Source organism: Myotis daubentonii, chromosome 14 (assembly GCF_963259705.1).
Source record: "Myotis daubentonii chromosome 14, mMyoDau2.1, whole genome shotgun sequence".
Classification (NCBI taxonomy): Eukaryota; Metazoa; Chordata; class Mammalia; order Chiroptera; family Vespertilionidae; genus Myotis; species Myotis daubentonii.
In genome coordinates, this window is record NC_081853.1 from 12,086,283 (window position 1) to 12,106,809 (window position 20,527).

General features: G+C 41.4%; 1 protein-coding gene across 1 annotated transcript in view; it reads left to right on the forward strand.

Annotated features, from left to right (window-relative positions):
- FHIT (fragile histidine triad diadenosine triphosphatase) overlaps positions 1-20,527 on the forward strand; it is a 1,351,032-nt gene that overhangs the window by 258,508 nt on the left and 1,071,997 nt on the right. The window lies entirely within an intron of this gene.

Sequence of the window (20,527 nt, forward strand, 5' to 3'; positions counted from 1 at the left end):
TTTTGTTAAAGTACAAATTATAGGCTTGTGGCTGCTGCCAGTTAGAACACTTTTTCCTCATAGTGGATAGTGAAAAACAAAGTTCTTTATATTCTTTTATAGAAACACACACACAAATAAGAAACATGATTGCAAAACAACAGTATCTTTTAACAGGAAATTTTCAGAAGTTATAGTTTTCCTTCCTTTGTTAGAGATAGAAAGCCATTTTTTTTTGAGGGGGGAGCACTTAGGTCCCAGAAAAGCAGGCAATAGTCATAGTCTGTTAATACTAGATGCTTCTTATGAGATGTAATAGTTCTGACATGTTGGTGGTGATGTTTTAGACTTTTGAAGGAGGCTTTTTTCAAGTATCCATAGCAATATGGATTTTTGCAATCCTGCTTATTGAAAATGCTGATGCAATTGAGTGTAACTTCTCTGGCCTCCCTGTGCCAGACCCACAACTCACCTCGATGCTTGCCCCTTCTCCTCAAGACACAGAGCGTAAAAAGAATTGTCTGTCTCTCCAAATTCATTTCTGAATGCTCCCTTTCCTCTTCTGCCCCATCAATATGGTAACCACTGGCCACATGTGCTATTACATTGACAGTTCCTCAGTCACTGGCCTCACCTCAGAGGCTTGATAGGCACATGTGACCACAGGGTACCTTACTGGACAGCATGGATGTGCAACATCCCATCGCCATAGAGTTCTGTTGGGTAGCACTGCTCTCTTCCTCTTGGCTCTGTCACTGCTTCCCTGTCACCTCTCAGCGGGTGGCTGTTTTTTCTCATTGTCTGGAGTGAAGTCAGTGTCCTCTCTCCTCCTTGTCACGTCTAGGCAGCTTCACTTCTCTTCATCCACAGAGCACTTTTGCAGCACAGCCATCAACTCTCCTCCTGCTACGCCTGTGTATTTATTGGAGATTTACACCCCCTGGTTGACTCTCTAATGCAGTCACTCTCCTGCCATTATTCTTGGTAAAAACATCCACATAGAATGCTCCTATCTGGCCTCTCAGTTCTTTGAGTTTCTCACATGCAATGTCTCTTTCTCTACTGCATGGTTGTACCCAGGCGCTAAATGGCATTCAGTGCATGAGACAGTGCTACTCAAGGAAGAATTATTTCATCCTAAATGCTATAGTGCCCTTGTCAGGAAACACTGCTAACCTCCAGAATGTGTTTCAGAGCACTCCTCTCTACTCTCTGACCTCCACCTCCTGTCTTTCCAGGGATGCCAACTCACAGACGCTGGCATCCCTACTGCAATGGGAGTTCTTTGACCCCTTGGGGCCTCCACTCTATTGACCTACTGCTTTTGTGTACTATTCATCATCCCCCTCATGCCCTCATTCCTTCCTCACCCAGCTTAGGTGCTATGGTTGGTCTGTTCTTTGCGAATCCTCCTTCATCCTCATCTGGCAAAACTCTGACTCTCACTTAGATTTCTTGTCCATTTTGGGCCTGAGTGTGGTTGAATGGAGAGGAACACAGAACTATGCCAGACCGCCTTACTTTAATTTTATGTCCACAAATTTAAATGGGTCCTCTGCTCTACTTGGCAACCTGCATCATTTACCTAATATTTCTACTCTCAGACATCTATATTGTAGCTTTTCCTGTACCTCAAATCTCCAACTTCCATCCTCAATATCCCCACTCATCTGATTCCCCAAATTCATGTTTCATTGGGGAAACAGAAACACTCAGAGCAAACTACTTCATCTCCTCCAGCAAATCCACACTCTGACCTGTGTCCGCGCCCACTGTCCCCATCTCCCTTTCTGGCTGGTTCTCTGCATGAACTGTATTAAACCTACAGTAGCTCCCCATCTTCCTCAGAATTAAAGCCCTTCCCTTGGCTATGTTGGGGCCCTTCAGGATTTGGCTCGTATCACCGTCCTGCTTTCTCCCCGGGCCTGGCCATACTGATTTTCTTGTTCTTCATATGTGTCAAGCTGATTCCCATCTTGACCTTTTGTATTTGCTGTTGCATCTGGAAGTCTTTCCCCTTCACACTTCTGTGCCTTACCTCCTCATCACGCTCTGGTTTCTGCTCAAATGGCACCTCCTCAGTTCTCTTCTGTGACCACTCTGCCTATAATAGGTGTGTGTCCCCCCCCCCCCAGCATTCTCTAGTTTCTTTCTCAGCTTTATTTTTCTTCAGAGGACATATTACTATCTGCCATCATATTGTAAATTTGCTTATTGTCTGAATATAACTTCTATAAGGATTAGGAATTGGCTGTCTTGTTTGCTTCTGTATCCTCAGTGCCTAGAAAAGTGTTTAGCACTCAGGGTATTTATTGATTAAGCATTTAACACATTTTTGATAAATGAATAATGAATAAATAAAGCCTCCTGACTTCTGTGACAAAGATTCTTAATTTGGCATGCCTTTACCACTCTGAGCCACATGATGAGTCCGTCTTCTCAACACTTCTCTCCATTTGACGGATTGGGAAACCTTCTTTTGTACAGTGTCACATAATATCACTTGGCTTTCATTTGCTATAAACACATAATTTACATGTTAATTCTGCCTTTGTTCTTTTCTCACTAGCCCATAACAATTAAAATAGACCATTACTCTGCCACACTATGAGTTTTTATGATGTCATATCAAAGTCTCCATTAATTAAATATCTTAATAAATTAAAGCCTTGTTCGATGACAATATCTTTCAATTGCAAATCATCTTCACTAAAGAGCACAGTGGCAGACGTGGGACAATTTTAGCATTAGGACATGCCAACCTAACAGCCAGATGTGCTTACTGACACACTGAAAGTTAAAAGCTGTCACTTTAGGTAATCGTTTGGTGCCAGTGACACTGAGAACAGAACAGAGTCCATGGGAGAAAAAAGACAAACACAGGCACTACTATTGGAAAGCACAGCTCCATTATCAGGTTGTCATTTAAATTATTTAGAATGTTAATTCGATAAAACCACGAATTAAAATAATTATCACAGAATGTTTGGAGCTATGAGACAATGTCTTTGGATTTCAGTTGGAGAGACACTGACCTGAAGGGTAAAGTTCAAATTTCTTAGCTTATGATGCTAGGCCCTCATTTATCTGGAGGATGAGTTGGAATGGAAGGTAGTGAAATGACATCGGGGAGCGAGCAGACACTAATGCAGTGTCTAGGTAAAAGATGACAAGAGGCTGGGGCCGGAAAGAATGAACGTAGGAAAAGAAGAGGCAGCATGAGAGCTGCATTACGTAGAAATGAAAAATAATGGGGAGAAGGAAGCACGTAAGCATCAGAGGTCCATGACGAATGGAATCTTTTATGTCCCTTTAAAGATAAAGAATAAAGTTGTGGATTGGCCACCTGAATTTATTAATTTATTTTTTTGGACGTGTATGTGTGTTATTTGTATAAGGATTTATTACCCTATATCTTTAAGAGAATATAGTTTGCTAATGTGTCTAAATGACTTATTGAGAAGAGCTAAATTATGAGTCTAAGCTAGATATAGCAGTGTTTGCTGTGGTGTGCAGTATTTTGGTACATTTAGATAATCCATGACTTTGGGGAAATTGTAGATTAACATGAATGTTGAAATAAGGCCAAATACATTAGGAATCACATCAAATATAAAATGATTCGTTTTATCTGTCAACAGACAAAGATTATTAAGTTTGATCGAGAAGGGGGAACAGCTATATTCCCTTTACAAACTGTTTACCAAGGGCACACCTGTTAAGGATAATGGGATGGGAAGATTGAAAGAAAATAGATGGAAATTGATATAACATACCTTGCAAATACCTTTCAAAAGAGAGCTGTTGGTACTGTATTATTACCGAGAAAATGTACTTTAAAAAGTATTATTGTAGATACAGTTATTACTTAATAATAAATAACAATTTACCAGGCAGGTATATTAATCCCGAGCCTACATTACCTACTAGAATCATTTAAAAAATATAAAAAGTAAAAATTGACAGAATCATCAGGAGGTATTTTAAAACATACATCTCAGATACTGAAAATCAAATTAAAAATTGCAAAGGATAAAGAAGCTTTAATTATCATAACAAATCAGCTTGATCAAATGGACATATGTAGGACTTGGAACTCTACTAGCAGAGCATACTAGCATACACAAAAGGCCTTACCACTAATGAATAAAAATGATATGAACCATGTTTTTTATCTCAGAGAAAAAGAATTAGGAGGCCAAGAACCAACAGACATCAAAACCTCCATACATTTGGAAACTCAAGATTATACTTTAAATAATTCTTGTCAAAGAAAAGTGGTAATGAAAATTATTAGGTTCTTTATTTCAACTCTTGTGGAGTACAATTAAAAAGATACATTGAGGGAAATTTATAGATTCACAAGTGCATATATTAGAAATGAATGAAACTGATTATTAGTGAGTTAAGCATTCAGCCAAAAAGGTGTAGAATAGCAGAGTAAGTCAAAATAGAGGGAAGGGGTAGTACAAAATACTGTAAAAACCAATGAAAAGGAATAAAAAGGAATAGTAGAGAAAATAGACAGAGGAAAAGATGGTTCTTTGGAAAACTAAGCAAATACATAAACATCTGGCAAACTTGATCAAAGAGAAAGAGAGAGAGAGAGAGAGAGAGAGAGAGAGAGAGGGAGAGAGAGGGAGGGAGAGAGAACATGAATAGTATTAGAATAAAAGGTCAAAAGAATATATTATGATTACCTTTATGGTAATATGTTTGAAAATGTATATTCTAATAAATAAAATAAGATTGTCCAATATGCTTATGATATACACATTCTGAGCTCATGTCACAAGAGACTGATGTCTAGCTGAGTTGTTTGAGACTGGATTCTTGGAATGGAAAATTATTCATTCATATAACAAATATTTATGTAAGTCTACTGTGTATCTGGAATTGTGCTGGTGTTAGCATATAGTTTCATGAGAGAGATGGACATTAAACAAATTATTACAAAAATTGATATTTATAATTGTCAGTGCAGTATAGGAAAGGTAGAATATTTAACAGGGAACCCAATCTTAATAGGACAAAGGGCAGATTAGCAAAGGTTTCCTGAAGAAGTGACATTCAAACAGTGACGTAAATAATGAGTAGGAATTTTTCAGGCTAGAAGGAAGTATGGCGTCCAAAGACACAGATCATAGAGTGGGAGGGTACAAAGGTGTGAAATTCCGTTTCTAACTATTGCCATTGGAACATGGTAAGGATTTGCATAGACCAAGTACATTAAATTCACACATCTCTGTAGATGCAGACATATTTTTCCTCATTAATGGCTTTACATAAATGTTCAGGAGTATAATCTGTAGAGAACGTATCAAAACATGGCTGAGAAGGAAATCAACTAACTTTATGCAGAATAATAATTGCTTTTAGAGAAGGGAGAGCTTCCAGGGCTTCTGCATCCCTTGTTAATGACCATTCCCTTGTTAATGTCTGTTCCCTTGTTAATGGCGATTCCCTTCCTGAAAGGAAGTATAAAGCTAGCCACAATTATGACTTTGCTAATTTCTTAATTTAAGTATTAGCTTTCTCTGGAATGGAGTCCTCAATTATAAAACATCAGGAGAAAATCACGGAAGAGAAGCTTAGAGATGCCATCCTGAAGGAAGCAGTGGTGTAGACAGCACTACTAAAGTGTGGGGAGGGAGGTGCAAAAGTGCAAGTAGGACTAGAACTGCACTGTGCAGACCAGGTGCCACTAGCTACACATGCCTATTGAATACGTGAAACAAGGCCTAGCCAAATTGAAGTGCTCTGCAAGTGTACAATGCACGCCAGATTTTGAAAATACTATTACAAAAAGAATGAAACTATCTCAATTATATTTTTATATTGATTAGATGTTGAAATAAGATTATGCATATGTTGGGTTACATAAAATATTATTAAAATTAATATCATCTGTTTCTTTTTATGGTATTTATGTGTTTACTAGAAAGTCTAAGATGACCTGTGTGGCTCATGTTATATGTCATGCTGGACAGTGCTGGTTTGGAAATTTTATAGCAATTTGGCATTGCCACAATAACCAAGTGCATTTTTTATTGTATTTTGCAAATGGATTATCAACCAACAACATATACATATTGGAAATGAAAAATACAGTCAACTACTGTTCTATCACAGATAGTTTGCAAAGCATTGCTTTAAGCCATTCATATCTTTTGAGTATTTTGGCCATTGTGTTTATTTTAAGAAAATATGTACATTGTCAGTTTCTCAGAGCTCTGTGAAATATTCAAAGGAAGTGACCGTTAAATTGATTTGTCCCTCTGAGTACGAAAAAAGTGGTTGATAAAGATATTCTTGCCATGGCTGGTGTGGCTCAGTTGGTTGAACCTCATCCCATTTACCAAGAGGTCACTGGTTAGATTCCAGGTCAGGGCATATGCCCAGATTGCCGGTTCAATCCCAGCAGAGGGCCTGCAGGAGGCAGCAGATCATGTTTCTCTTTCATCAGTCGTTTTTTCTCTCTCTCCCTCTCCCTTCCTCGCGCTCTAAAAAATCAATAAAAACCTTAAAAAAAGATGTTATTATATAACCGTCAGATTTGCTTATATTTATTTAAAGTTATATAACTTGTATATTAGAGTTGGAGGGAATATAATGTATACTATGGTAAAGAATTTATTTTTAAAAGTTTACTTAAAGAATCAGTTTGTCATCAACTAGTGGCTATATTAAGAATTAAAAAGCAGGGGATAGAGAAGCTCAGATCTCAAATTATTTACATTGCAGTATTGATAATATACTTAAGTAATTGTCTTCCTTAGGTTTTGTTCTATAAAATTGACTTATTTTTTGTCAGAATGGGCTGGACTTAATGTTGGACTTAGCATTTGGCAAAAGTGAGCTTGTGATTTACAGGTCAATTTTTCTCATCAAAACCTGGGCAGAACCATTTATTTTAAAACCAATATTTATTTTACAATGGGAAGACGGAGCAGATTAAAGGAGCATAAAACCATGATAAATTACCCAATCCTTAGCCCATAGAAAATCTTTTAAATGGCTCTTAAAGTAATGGCAGTAAAACCATCTCACAGGGTTTGTATTTGGATGCTTTTCCAGCATATGGTATAGTTATGGAGATTAAAGTCTAATTAACAAGGAATTTATAAAAATTCAGATGTTGTCTGCAGGATTCTTTTTCAATAAAAAGTTCAATGTGTTTTTTCCTTAGCTAAGTTTGAGTCTTACTCATGAGTAAAGGGAATCTTATTTCATATTCATAGCTCTTTCAAATCACAGACCCAAGAAATGAAATCTTTTAGTCTTTTTATATAATAATCAAATTTTATATTAAAAATTTAAGAATATATCCTATCTAATAAAAGAGAAACATGGTAAGTAGCATACAACTGCTACCCTTCCCATTGGCTAATCAGGGCAATATGCAAATTAACTGCCAGCCAAGATGGCGGCCGGCAGCCAGGCAGCTTAAAGCGAACATGAGGCTTGCTTGCTTCAGTGATGGAGGACTCCAACGTTCCCTGCCTGCCGCTGCAGGCCTCTGAGCTGCAACTCTCAGCAACTATGTTACAAATATAGAAGCTAAACAAAACCCTAGAAACCTGCTTTAGTTCATCGGGCTTCAGCCAGCAGGATCGCAACATTGTTTCAAGTACAGAAGGTAAACAAAGGCCAGAAACCTGCTTTCAGCAGCAGAAGCCTAAGAGCTGGAGCCAAGCCTCAAAGCTAAAGCTGGCCTAGAATAAAAAAAAAAAGAAAAAAAGGAGCCGTTGGGAGCTTCAGTCACCCGCCAGCCTGAAAACAGCCCTCAGCCACTCACCCAGACTGGCCAGGCACCCCAGTGGGTACCCCCACCCTGAAGGGTGTGTGACCAGCTGCAAAGAGCCATCATTCCCTTACCCAGGCTGGCCAGGCACCCCAGTGGGGACCCCCACCCTGATCCAGGACACCCTTCAGGGCAAACCAGCCGGCCCCCACCCGTGCACCAGACCTCTACCCTATATAGTAAAAGGGTAATATGCCTCCCAGCACCGGGATCAGTGGAGCCGAGAGGCCTCCCGGCACCGGGATCAGTGTGACAGGGGGCAGCGCCTAAACCCCCTGATCGCCCTGCGGCTCTGTGTGTGACAGGGGGTGGGGCCACAACCTCCCTATCTACCCTGCTCTGTTTCTGACAGGGGAAGGCGCCCCAACCCCCTGATCAGCCCTGCTCTGTGCCTGATAGGGGGAGCTCCCCAACCCCATGATCGCACTGCGGCTCTGTGTGTGACAGGGTGTGGCGCCCCAACCCCCTGATTGGCCCTGCTCTGTGTGTGACAGGGGCCAGTGCCCCAACCCCCTGATCGGCCCTGCTTTGTGTGTGATGGGGTAGAGCCATAACCTCCCCATCGGCCCTGCCCTGAGTGTGACAGTGGCGGTGCCCCAACCTCCTGATGGGCCCTGCTCTGTGGGTGATAGAGGGCAGCGCCCCAACGCCCACCCCACAGGCCCTGCTCTGTGTGTGATGGGGTAGAGCCATAACCTCCGCATCGGCCCTGCCCTGAGTGTGACAGTGGCGGCACCCCAACCCCCTGATCCGTCCTGCTCTGTGCGTGACAGGGGGCAGCACCCCAACCCCCTGATTGGCCCTGCTCTGGGCGTGACAGGGGGTGGCGCCGCAACCTCCCCATCGACCCTGCCTTGAGTGTGACAGGGGGTGGTGCCCCAACCCCCCCCCCCGATCGGTCCTACCCTGAGCATGACTGAGGGTGGCATCACAACCTCCCAATCTGCCCTGATCTGTGCATGACAGGGGGCGGCGCCCCAACTCCCCAATCGGCCCTGCTCTGAGCCCGACCAGGGGCTGCACCTAGGGATTGGGCCTGCCCTCTGCCACCCGGGATCAGGCCTAAGCCAGCAGGTCATTATCTCCTGAGGGGTCCCAGACTGCCAGAGGGCACAGGCCGGGCTAAGGGACCCCCCTCCCCCCCCACCCCCCCGAGTGCACAAATTTTTGTGCACCAGGCCTCTTGTATATTTATATTTATTACAGATTATTATGCAAGAAATGAGATTTTATAACATCTCATTTTGTTTTATTTGGTTCCCATTGGTATCTTAGATTATAATAATTTCTGTAGTTAAAAATAATGGAGCTACATGTCTCTAATAGTGTTCTTTATTATTATTCTAATGGTAAGTTAAGTTATATGACATACAACCTTTGGGATGATTAAAATATGCTAAAGAGTAGAAAATATATGAAACGATCTGCTTGTAGTCATAGTGCATTTTATAAGATGGAAACTGTGTCCTATTGTGGAATAGATATCCTATTGTGAATGTCTGTCTCTAGCTAATTGTAGACTCTAGGTCCATGATTGGCAAACTTTTTCTGGAGAGGGTGAGAGACTCAATATTGTAGGCTTTCTGTCTCTGTTTCAACTCTGCTGTTATTGGGCAAAAGCAGCCTAAGGCAACATATAAATGATTGCATGTATGTATATCTTTTGACCTAACAATTCTATATCTAGGGGTGTTTCCTAAGGAAATAATCAGAGGTTTTGGTAAAGAAGTGTGTACAAGAGAATTTGTTATAGTATTACTTCATAATGTGGAAAGCTGCTTATGAATCTTGGTTAATTAAAAGAAAAGCAACAGAAAGGAATTTTTGATATAATGTGTGTATGTGTAATAAGTTGAGATATGGAATTACTGATAATTGACTGTGTTGGTTATTTTTATCTGCACAATGGAAATTTTATATGGTCAACCTAAGATGAATGAATACATAGAGACTGAAAGATTATCCACCTATAATTTTCTGAGTGAAAAAATAGAATAACTTTTTAAAAAATTCTTTTCGTGTGCTTATTTGTTACAGTGTATTTTAATTAGCAATGACAAAAATGACGCAGGTTTTTAGGACAAATTGTGGTCACTCAGTGATGGAAGGAGTTCTGTCTGGGGGAGGTGGGCCCCCAGGGTACCAAATCTGGTGAAGGAACTTCCTAGGGGATCGCTGACCTTTAGCTGGGCCTCCTGATAGGCAGCCTGTTTGCCTGTCCCAGACAGCGTCTACATTTCCGCACAGTAGGACACTGGATTCTTTCCCTACTTGAGACTTTGCCCCTTTCCAGCTCTCAAATTCTGCAATTCTTTGATTTTTTTTCCTCTTCAGCCCTAGTTTGCTGTTTTCCTCATTGCTTCTTATCACCTGGCAGAAACCCGTGGGGAGGGCCTGCTACACAAGACTTTTGATGCTGGTATTTAACTTTCTCCTACAGTTTTCCTTGGATGACATTGATTTCTAGTGCAAAGGGCGCTCAGCTTTGGAGCTGACCTGTGGAGAGACGGAGCCCTCTGGCCTGCTGGGAGGCTGAAATCCCATCCCAGCAGCGACAGGGCCTGGCATTGTGTGAGCCTGCAGGACAGGCCCCAGTGCCTGGCGCTCCTCGGGGACCATAGGTGTGGAGAGAAAGCAGCAAACCCTTTCTCTACCCGAGGGAGGCAAACATTGCGTGAGCTCCCACGGTTTTCTCCTCAGAATCTAAGACCTCATGTGGTTGTATTTTGATACAAATGTTCACCTACAATTAGGGCTAATTTCTGCTCCCTTTGAAGCACAAGTCAGAATGATGGTGCCTCCCTCAGAGAAAATAGAGAGGCCTCAGTAACTGACACTGCTTCGTTAAAGACAAGATATTTTCTCAGTAGCTAAAAGTTGCTGGTGACATTCGGCCCCAAATCAAAGGTCATTTCTCCCAAGAACTCTTATGTCAGCTCCCTTTTTTTGTGTGAATTAAACTGGGTCTGTGGAATTTCCATTTCTTACAAAATATTACGCATTTCCCCTTTTCAGCAGGTAAGAGAAAATCCTAACTCAGGACATTCTTCTGTCCTTTGGGAGGCTGACTGGGGAGAAGAACTCTTTGTAGTTAAAGGAACCCCAATACTACTGGTAAAACTGCTTATGGAGCTTGAGATTACACATCTTGGGGAAGATTCAGGACTGAAAATTTAAATGATTTCAATTCACAGTGTTGATTGCATCACTCTGCTTAGCAATACAGTTAAGTCATTTTTAAAAAGGCAAGTGAATACATTTTGGCCCCATCTATGAAATGTATCAGGAACCATAATGGTGTGAAATGACGTTGAGAAAAATAACATTTCATTTTTATTTGCATTGGAAAAATGAAAATTACTCTCTTTTCCTTTGAGTTCAGGCTACAAAAACTTATCAAGTTTATGTTAAACATTTAGATGTTTATGTGAGGGGAACATTTATAAATCTGAATGCTACCAAAGTGACAATTAATTTTAGAAAATTGTCAGTCAGCAGACATGCTGGGCCTAGAATAAGATGATTCATTTACTGTATAGGCAATAATGTATGTTATAAAAATCAGAACATAGTCACACAGAAAGGGGGAAAATGAATGTAGATCAATAATTTAATTTAGCTCTTATCTGGCTAAGTTCTCTATAGCATGGTTCATAATTTTTCAATGAATAGTCTGTTAACATTTTACATGTAGTGCCTCAGTTGTGTATTGATCTTCTCTAATGCATTCTGCATTTCACAGAAGGACTAGCCTATCTCAAATCCTTAAGAAAAATACGTTGTGTTGGCCTGCAAATGTTAACCAAATATGACAACCTATTAGTGTTATTTATTCTGTTTTCAGAACTATATTTTTACCTGGATAAATAATTTAAAATTTTTGGAAGTGAAATGGGTAGTAAATGAATGATGACTTGGAGGGCAAGTTCATGGATTTCTCACTTAGTTAATAGATTCTTAGTCTTTCTGCATTACTTAATTGCTTATTAAAAGTGGAACTCTTGATGTACTATGTATAGTGTATATTTATTCTGTAGAAAATTATTAATTTTTAATGGAACTAAGTGGCTGCTTGGACAAGGAACTCTAGCTATTAATCATGAGGCATGTGATTGACTTTCATAATCATGAATTATTCAAGAAAGTTCAATTGTAAGGTTTGAAACAGTAGAAGAGAGTTTTTATTAGTAATCTACACTTATATATAATTGTTTGCATTAGCACATTTTAGTATAGAATTTATTTGTTCATTTAAAAATACTTAATATGTGCTATGTGCCATGAAGTGATGATCCAGTGATGAACAAGACTATCATCCTCTGTCCTCATGAGGTTGCAGAGCAGTGAGTAACACAGAAGAGTATCAGTGCTGGGCAGGCAGGTGCAGAGTGCTGGTGCATCAGTGCTGGGAGGGCAGGTGCAGAGTGCTGGGAGGGCAGGTGCAGAGTGCTGGTGCATCAGTGCTGGGAGGGCAGGTGCAGAGTGCTGGTGCATCAGTGCTGGGAGGGCAGGTGCAGAGTGCTGGTGCATCAGTGCTGGGAGGGCAGGTGCAGAGTGCTGGTGCATCAGTGCTGGGAGGGCAGGTGCAGAGTGCTGGTGCATCAGTGCTGGGAGGGCAGGTGCAGAGTGCTGGTGCATCAGTGCTGGGAGGGCAGGTGCAGAGTGCTGGGAGGGCAGGTGCAGAGTGCTGGTGCATCAGTGCTGGGAGGGCAGGTGCAGAGTGCTGGTGCATCAGTGCTGGGAGGGCAGGTGCAGGGTGCTGGTGCATCAGTGCTGGGAGGGCAGGTGCAGAGTGCTGGGAAGGCAGGTGCAGAGTGCTGGTGCATCAGTGCTGGGAGGGCAGGTGCAGAGTGCTGGTGCATCAGTGCTGGGAAGACAAGAACATCAGTCCTAGTGAGCAGTTTAGGAGATTCAGTTTTGCTTGACTGCCCTATACATAGAAAATTATTTTTTTTCTGCATAAATTTCCTAAGTCTCTTGGAAATTCTCCCTGGCAAGTTCTAATTGCCATCTGAGAAAATATTTTGTTTATCATGACAGAGTCACAGGTTCTTAGAGCTGAGGAAGACTTGAGAGGTCACCCAGGGGCTGCTCTCTTGTGTGCCCAGATGTCAGCCTGGGCACATCTAAGGCTTTAGGGAAGTGTGCTTATTCATGGGGTCATTTCTGGGGTGTGTGGTTTGTTTGAAAGTTCTTCCAGATAGTGAACTGAAGCTTATTCCTGCATATTCTCTTTCTTGGTTCCTGTTTTGTCCTGTACGAAGTCATAAAATCCCATTTACCCATTATTTGAAGCCGTTATCTCAATGTTCCAGTTACTTGTGTGATCTTTTATTTTGACTCCGTTGTTCCTGTGAGGTGTATGTGTCCCGCCCTCAGATTGGTGTCTGCTTTGGCTCACTGTTCATTTCCTCAGATCGACCACAGAACTAGTGAACCAACGAATGAATGTTCTGTCTTGTTCCAAAAGACTTTAGGGAACAGTACATGGATGAAAACCTTACATGGTATTCCATTAACTATTTGACAAAGCTGTCATGGTTCTCTCTCTACTCCATTTTTTCTCATCCTCAGGTTAAGATGCTCACTTCTTTTAACTTTTTTTGTTGTTTCTTTTTATTAATGACAAGGTGTCTAGCCCCTCACATCAAAGTCATCCCCCCCCCAATGCACCTCACTTTATTTATATAAAACAGTGCTGATCTTACCAGGTGGTTTTGGGAAACTTCACAGAAGAGGTGCACACTGGCCCGGCACCAGGTCTGAGAGAATGATAAGATGCTCTGTGTCAGGGAGGGAAGGGTGCTGTCACAGGTGCACCCAGAACATGGTCTCAGAATGTTCACCTGCCTCTCAGACTCTTTACCAGGCGTCTAACTAGATCCTCTTTGGGGAATGTTTCCTCTTTCCCTTTCCATCTTCCTCATGAACTTCACAGTTCTTTCATCTTTGTCACTTCCTCACCATTGTCTCAAAGCTGAGGCAGAACAGCCTGAACCCATATTTTGCATGGCCTTAGCAAGGCAAGATACTTCATTGAGATTTGGCATTTTACCCTTTAAAATGGAGAAAGCATGTTCGTCATATAAAAATCATTGTGACAATTATCAGATAAATTTCCTGTGAAGTGCCTGACTCGTGGTAGGTACCTAACACCCTGTAACTATTATACTTGTGCCCCTCTAGTGAAGTGCTATAGCTCACTTCTGGTGGTTAGCCATCTGTCCCGAAGCCAGCATGTGCAGTGGCTCACACATATTTCCATGGAAACCCCATCAGTAGATAATAGAGGGAGAGCTTTTTCAATTTCTTCCAAGTTCTCAGTCCATTCTCTTTTTTTCTAAGCCTCTCTGTGCATGAGATCAAGTGACGTTTTTGGGAGGGGTGGGGAGATAGGAATCTGATCTGACACATTTTTCTCCTGTAGTTTCTCTTTCCAGTTCCATGTCTCCTGGTTTCACAAGGCCCTGGATTTCTCAGATCTTGCCTCTCAGCTTCATCTGGATAACAAATGTACTCATTTCATCCTGGTCAAGATTTCTCTCAATGAGAATTTCTCAATTGCCGATTGCTGCAGCTGCGATCAGTGTTTACAATCTGATGACAAGTTGGAGATTAAGGCTTGTCGTCATTATTTAATTAACCTCAAATTAAGTGGCTTCTGGGCCCACGCCATGCCCTCCACAAGCCCAGGAGAGCTGCTAAAACAGTGCCTGGAGTCCTCATAGATTCCGGTTGCAACACTGCAAAGCAGGGGCTCACTTAGCAAGGGCTCTGAAGAGCAGCAAGTTTGATCCTTTCTCACATGCCTGAGGGCTGAAGCTAGGCAGCTATTCAAAAGATATGTAAAGGGAGGAGAAGAAAAGGAGTCATTCTTCCAGTTTGAGGAAGCATGTAGCCTGTGAACTGCAGAGACCATGAGCCAAGAGGTATTCCAGAGACAAAAAATGCCCCTGGTCTTAATATTTAGAAACAGCTTTATTTTTATTTTACAGTAGTAGTATATGTCAATAGCAAAATTGTAAATGATCATTGTAAAAGAAGAGAGAAATAAAAAAGTAAAAATTATACAAATTCCTACTCTCCACATCTGCTTTTAAGGCTCACCAGAGCCGTCCACTCTAGTAGCCACCAGCCAGGTGTGGCTCATGAACCTTTAAAATAAGGCAACGCTGAATCGACATGTGCTATGAGTGCAAACTACACACATGATTTCAACTGCTTCATATAGAAACAAAGACTTGCCAAAACCGGTTTGGCTCAGTGGATAGAGCGTCGGCCTGGGGACTGGAAGGTCCCAGGTTTGATTCCGGTCAAGGGCATGTACCTAGGTTGAGGGCACATCCCCAGTAGGAGGTGTGCAGGAGGCAGCTGATCGATGTTTCTCTCTCATCGATGTTTCTAACTCTCTATCTCTCTCCCTTCCTCTCTGTAAAAAATCAATAAAATATGTTTTAAAAAAAAAGAAACAAAGACTTTAAACTATTATTATTTTGTGTATGTTTGATTAATTAAAATATATCACTAAATGAATTTCACCACTTTGTTTTTATTTATTATTTTTTAAATATATATTTTTTATTCCAGAGAGGAAGGGAGAGGAGATAGAGATAGAAACATCAATGATGGGAGAGAATCATTGATTGGCTGCCTCCTGCATGCCCCCTACTGGGGATCAAGCCCACAGCCCAGGCATGTCCCCTTGACTGGAACTGAACCTGGGACCTTTCAGTCCTTAGGCCGATGCTTTATCCACTGAGCCAAACCGGCTAGGGCTGTTTTTAGTCTTTTAAAAGCCAAAACATTTATTGTGCGAATAATCACCGAAATCCTTAGGGTGGATTGGCTGCTGCAACAGCTGTCCTCTTGAGTTTACGTGTCGTTCCTTCACGGAACTCATGCCCGAATCTGCGCTGCATGGTTTCTGGGGCCTCCTTTAACCCGTCCTGGTGGTAGTTTGTCTTTTTAGCCCTGGCACTCCAGTTATACTTTGGCTTCCTCCAGGCAGGGTAGCCAGGTTTGCACAGGTAGACGTCTGAAGGTGGCAGCCTTAGAGCCACAGTAGTGGAACCTTGTGCATCTTATTGTGATGCTTTCCAAACGATGATGTTCCCTTCATTATCTTGCTTCAATGACCGAGACCAAAGAACTATTTTTCCTTTTTATAATGTGACTACCACACACATTAAAATTACATAGGTGTCTTGTATTATATTTTTATTGGACAGTGCTATTTTATACCTTTTCCTTTGCATACCTTAAATTTTTTAGAAAGAAAAAGTGGGTTATCCTCCATAGAACTCTGTACCCTTTATTTTTTCCCAGGTAATAATATATTGTGAATATGTGTATGTCATGAAAGGTATGATATGACATTATCTGTAATCATTTGTAATATTTCATTATATGGTGTTCCATATAATTGAATATTATTGAACACTTAGCTTATTACCATTTTTTACAATTACAAATTATTCATGAACCTACTTCTAACTATATCTTTAGGCTCATCGTTAATTATGTTCCTAGGATTTGTTTCTGGAAGGCAATTAGTTGAGTCACAAGCTTGCTTGTGGTGTTTAAGCAAATTGTCATACAGAAAAATAGCACTGATTCATACTTACTCTAGTTGTTTATGGGAATGCTCATTTTACTTCATCTTTAGCAATATCAGCTATCATCATTGTTCTTAATTCTCGCTTTAATGAGCAGCATTGTTATGGACCTATACTGGCTCTAAAGATGCTTCAGGAGACTTTCTTCTCTCCATCAATTTTTAAGCATAATTTTATCAAGAAACTGTTGAGAATCTGTAATGTGTCTAGCACTGCCCAAAGATTTGTAGAAGACATGGTATTTTACCAGTACTTCTGAAAATCCCTTATCCCATATAATAAAAACCTAATATGCTAAGTGACCAGTCGGCTGTTCAACCAAAGCGTAATATGCTAATGATATGCTAAGGCCTCTCAACCACTCACTATGATGTGTACTGACCACCAGGGAGTAGACAGTCGAGCAGTTGACCAGTTGCTATGATGTGCACTATCCACCAGGGGATAGATGCTCCATCCGGTAGGTTAGCTTGCTGCTGGGGTCTTGCAGATCAGGATGGAACGAGATGAGCCGGACACAACTGGAGCCCTCCTAAGGTCCCTCCACGGCCCTGATCATGCACCAGTGGGGTCCCTCAGCCTGGCCCGTGCCCTCTTGAAATCTGGGACCCATCGGGGGATGTTGGAGAGCTGGTTTTGGCCTGATCCTGCAGGCCAGGCCGAGGGACCCCACTGGTGCACAAATTCGTACACTGGGCCTCTAGCATGTAATATTTAAGTTGGAAAAGAAAAGAAGAGAAAATACATAGGGCACTGGCCATGTAAGTCATACTTACTATAATATTCCCAGCACCTGAAATGACTGCCTGGTATGTGGGAGACTCTCAGTAAATATTGTTGAATGAATTCATAAATAAGTGTATGATAATAAATGATGAAAAACACAAAATAAAGGAGCAATGATTTTAAGATAGGAGCAATTGGGGAAATTTTTGTTGTTGTTCTGTTTTGTTTTGATTTTTTTTTTTTGTAGTTTAATGAAGGTAGCAGAGTGGAAGGGTCAATAGACCTAAACATATTAAGAAATTTGTCATTATTAGAGTAAAAATGTGGATGTGGAGAGTGAGAGAACCTAGTGGGGGGATGGTAGCCTGGTCTGGCCTGGCTCTGTGTGTGTATGCGTGTGGAGGTGCTGGTGGTGGGGAGTGTGTGTGTGAAGGGTGTCTTGTGAAATCTCAGGTGGTGAGATTGGCTCCATGGGGGAGGTTGGGTGGCTGTTTTCAGATGGGTGATAGAGGTGGAGGCTAGAGAGAGATGTACCAACTGCTAGAGGCCATCTGCTTCCTGTGGCAGAAAATAGATGACATGCTCTAACTGAGGGACTGGAGGAGAGTTTAACGAAGGGAGTATTGACAGAGGTGTGTATAGAGTCAAGGGAACCAAAAAAGGTGGTGAAGCATCTGTTGAAAGTCTGAAGGGGCAAAAGGAGAGAGGCGAGTTACCCAGTGAGAGCCTTAGCTAGGGAAGATGGGCTTCCTATAGGAAGTGGAGCCGTAGGTAGTGGTCATGGGCACTTTCTAAAACTCACAGCTGTGTGGTAGGAGGTGTCGGGGAGAGAGAGGAGGTGAGGATTAAACTCTCCCCATGCTCAGGTGCCGGGGGAACTCTTTCTCCCACTTCAGTCCTCTGATGCTGCCTACCCTTGTCTTAGCCCAACAGAAGCCACTGGGCAGGGGAGCTGAGTCTGCAGAGGACAGGCCACCAGCAGGACAGAGAAAGGAGCCACAGGGGCAAAGGAAGGGAAATCAGGGGTCCAGCTCTCACGCCTCCTCTCTGGGGTGAGGCCCTTACCCTTTCTGAGCTTTGGTTTCATCTATAAAATGTGCAAATAACCAACACTTAACCACAATGGTGTTTTCTTTACTTGTATTGATTAGTGGCTTAGCGATATGAGCTTTTCATCATCTTGTGCATTTATCCTTTCTTATGAGTTAGTCAGAAGAGAAAAAGAGGAGAAACTTACCCTGATAGACCTGGACCTTAGGCTTAGACTTGAAAGTGCTACACACCCCAGCAAGGTGGCCATTTGCATTCTGAATTGTGCATATCAAACCCTTATATCCTGGTAAAAATACATCGAATTTTTCGCGTAGTTGGATAATTAGGCCACATGCTGTTGGCTCTGCTCAACAAAGGTCATTTAAGTGTCCTTTTATTATTTTTGGCATCCATTGGGAAGTTTAAACAGCCGCTGCCGCTGTGGTTTCTGTATGCTCTTTAAAAAGTGCTGAAACCGAACAGTTTAATAAAATTGCTGGACTGTTAGCTTTAGCAAGTTCTCCCAGAGATAAACCTGAAAAAACAAACCCCAAACCCCAGAATAAATACTTCTGTGAGTCAGGGACTTTCACAGGCGTTCCCTGGGGAGGGTGGTTTGACTCCTATGGAGTTGGTTTACAGGCCAGGGTGGAAGTGGACAGTTTCTGAGGCAATTTGACCCCTTCATTGTCTTCTTTGCTTAGTGGAGATCTGTACTAAAAATGAGTGGCAGAATTTGAAGCTAAGGGATGCTGAAATATCATCTCCTTAATTCTCATGTAGAAAAACGAATAGTGCCACAGTGTACAATAAATGAACATAATTACAATATATGAATGTTCTTAAATTAGCAGACCCCTTTAGAGAGTATCATGATTAAATGAATAAGGTTTCAGTTAAGAGGAACAGCTTATATTTATTCAAACTTCACAAGGTCCTACCTAGCCGCTATTTAAAAGGCTTTATGTATAATATTTGATTTAATCCTTACAGTGGCCCTATGATTGAATAGTGTGTTCTTTGTTTTGCTGATAAGGAAACTGAGACTGCAAGAAATGAAGCCAAGTGATGACAGTCACTTAGTAAGCTGCAGAGACAGGGTCGAAACGTAATATTCAACTCGAGTCTGAACTCTCAGCTGCTATTCTATGCCATTTCTTTCTTAAATGTTTAGGACGTAACTTGAGAGTGTGAGAAAGTTTTGTTAAAGATGGCAACTCAGGTAAGACTATCGGGTACAGTTTTAATTCCCATAGATTACTTTCAGATTGTAGACTTGTTCCTTGGTTGATTACTAGGAAACACATTTTTATTGGATCTCAAATCTACTAGTTGAGCTAAAGGAATTTTATGGCCAATGAAGCAAGGCATCTATCAAATATTTGGTACACATGAATGATTTTTGATTTTTAATGGCCACATGTTATTAAAATGTGACTTCTGTATTGTGTGTTGACAGGTGTACTAATTGTGCTTGTATTGACTATGAAAGGATGCATAATGGATTCACGGCTTTAGTGTATGTGCTGCCAAAGCCAGCCCAAGGATTCCACAATTTTAATTAACTGTTCCCCCTATGACATTTCATTGCTAGTTTTAGAAGGGATAGAGGCAGACATTACATGTCAGAACTTCTCTATAAAGAAGCTAGGATGGAGAAATGTTAGCGTTTTCTTGGTAATTGAAGAGGAAAGGCATACAAAGGAGGGAATGGCTGTTAGCTTAACATTAATAACATGACCCATAAATAAAGCTTGTCATTTTAGGTAAATTAAAAAAATTGGATCACGTAAAAGGCCAATTGAAATAGAAAGTAAATCACTTACTTCAACTGCAATTTTTATATTGCAAGAACAGTATCTCTCTCTGGACAGTTAGCACCTCCCAGATGTATATCTTTGCCTGAAAGAATTTCTGAGTGAGAAAAGGCAAAACTGTGAAGGTCCAAGATAATGGGTCCCCATCTCACACTGGGCTGATTTGCCAAGCACCCAGGATACATTTTTCTTTCTTTTTTTTTTTTATGGTAAAAGCCAAAGAGAACATTGCGGAGTTTAAGCACAGTCTCTGTATCTGGTGCCCACATGGGAAGATGAGGGTAAGGAGGCCAATTTACCCAGCGGATGTGCCCCAGCACGTAATGACCTCCCTTTCCATCTGCAGAACCTTCCCCATCCCCATGGAAAATCTCTAGGCAGTCCTTCCGAGTCATCTCAGAGCTCTCACCATGGCCATGGCCATGAGCTCGTTTATTTCCATTCTGAGAGCTTTACCTTTCCAGACTCCCCCCTTTATTTATATACAAAATGTGTCATTTTACTACCTCTACTTTTAACATACTTTGTGCACTTCTAAACATCTAGAAAGACTA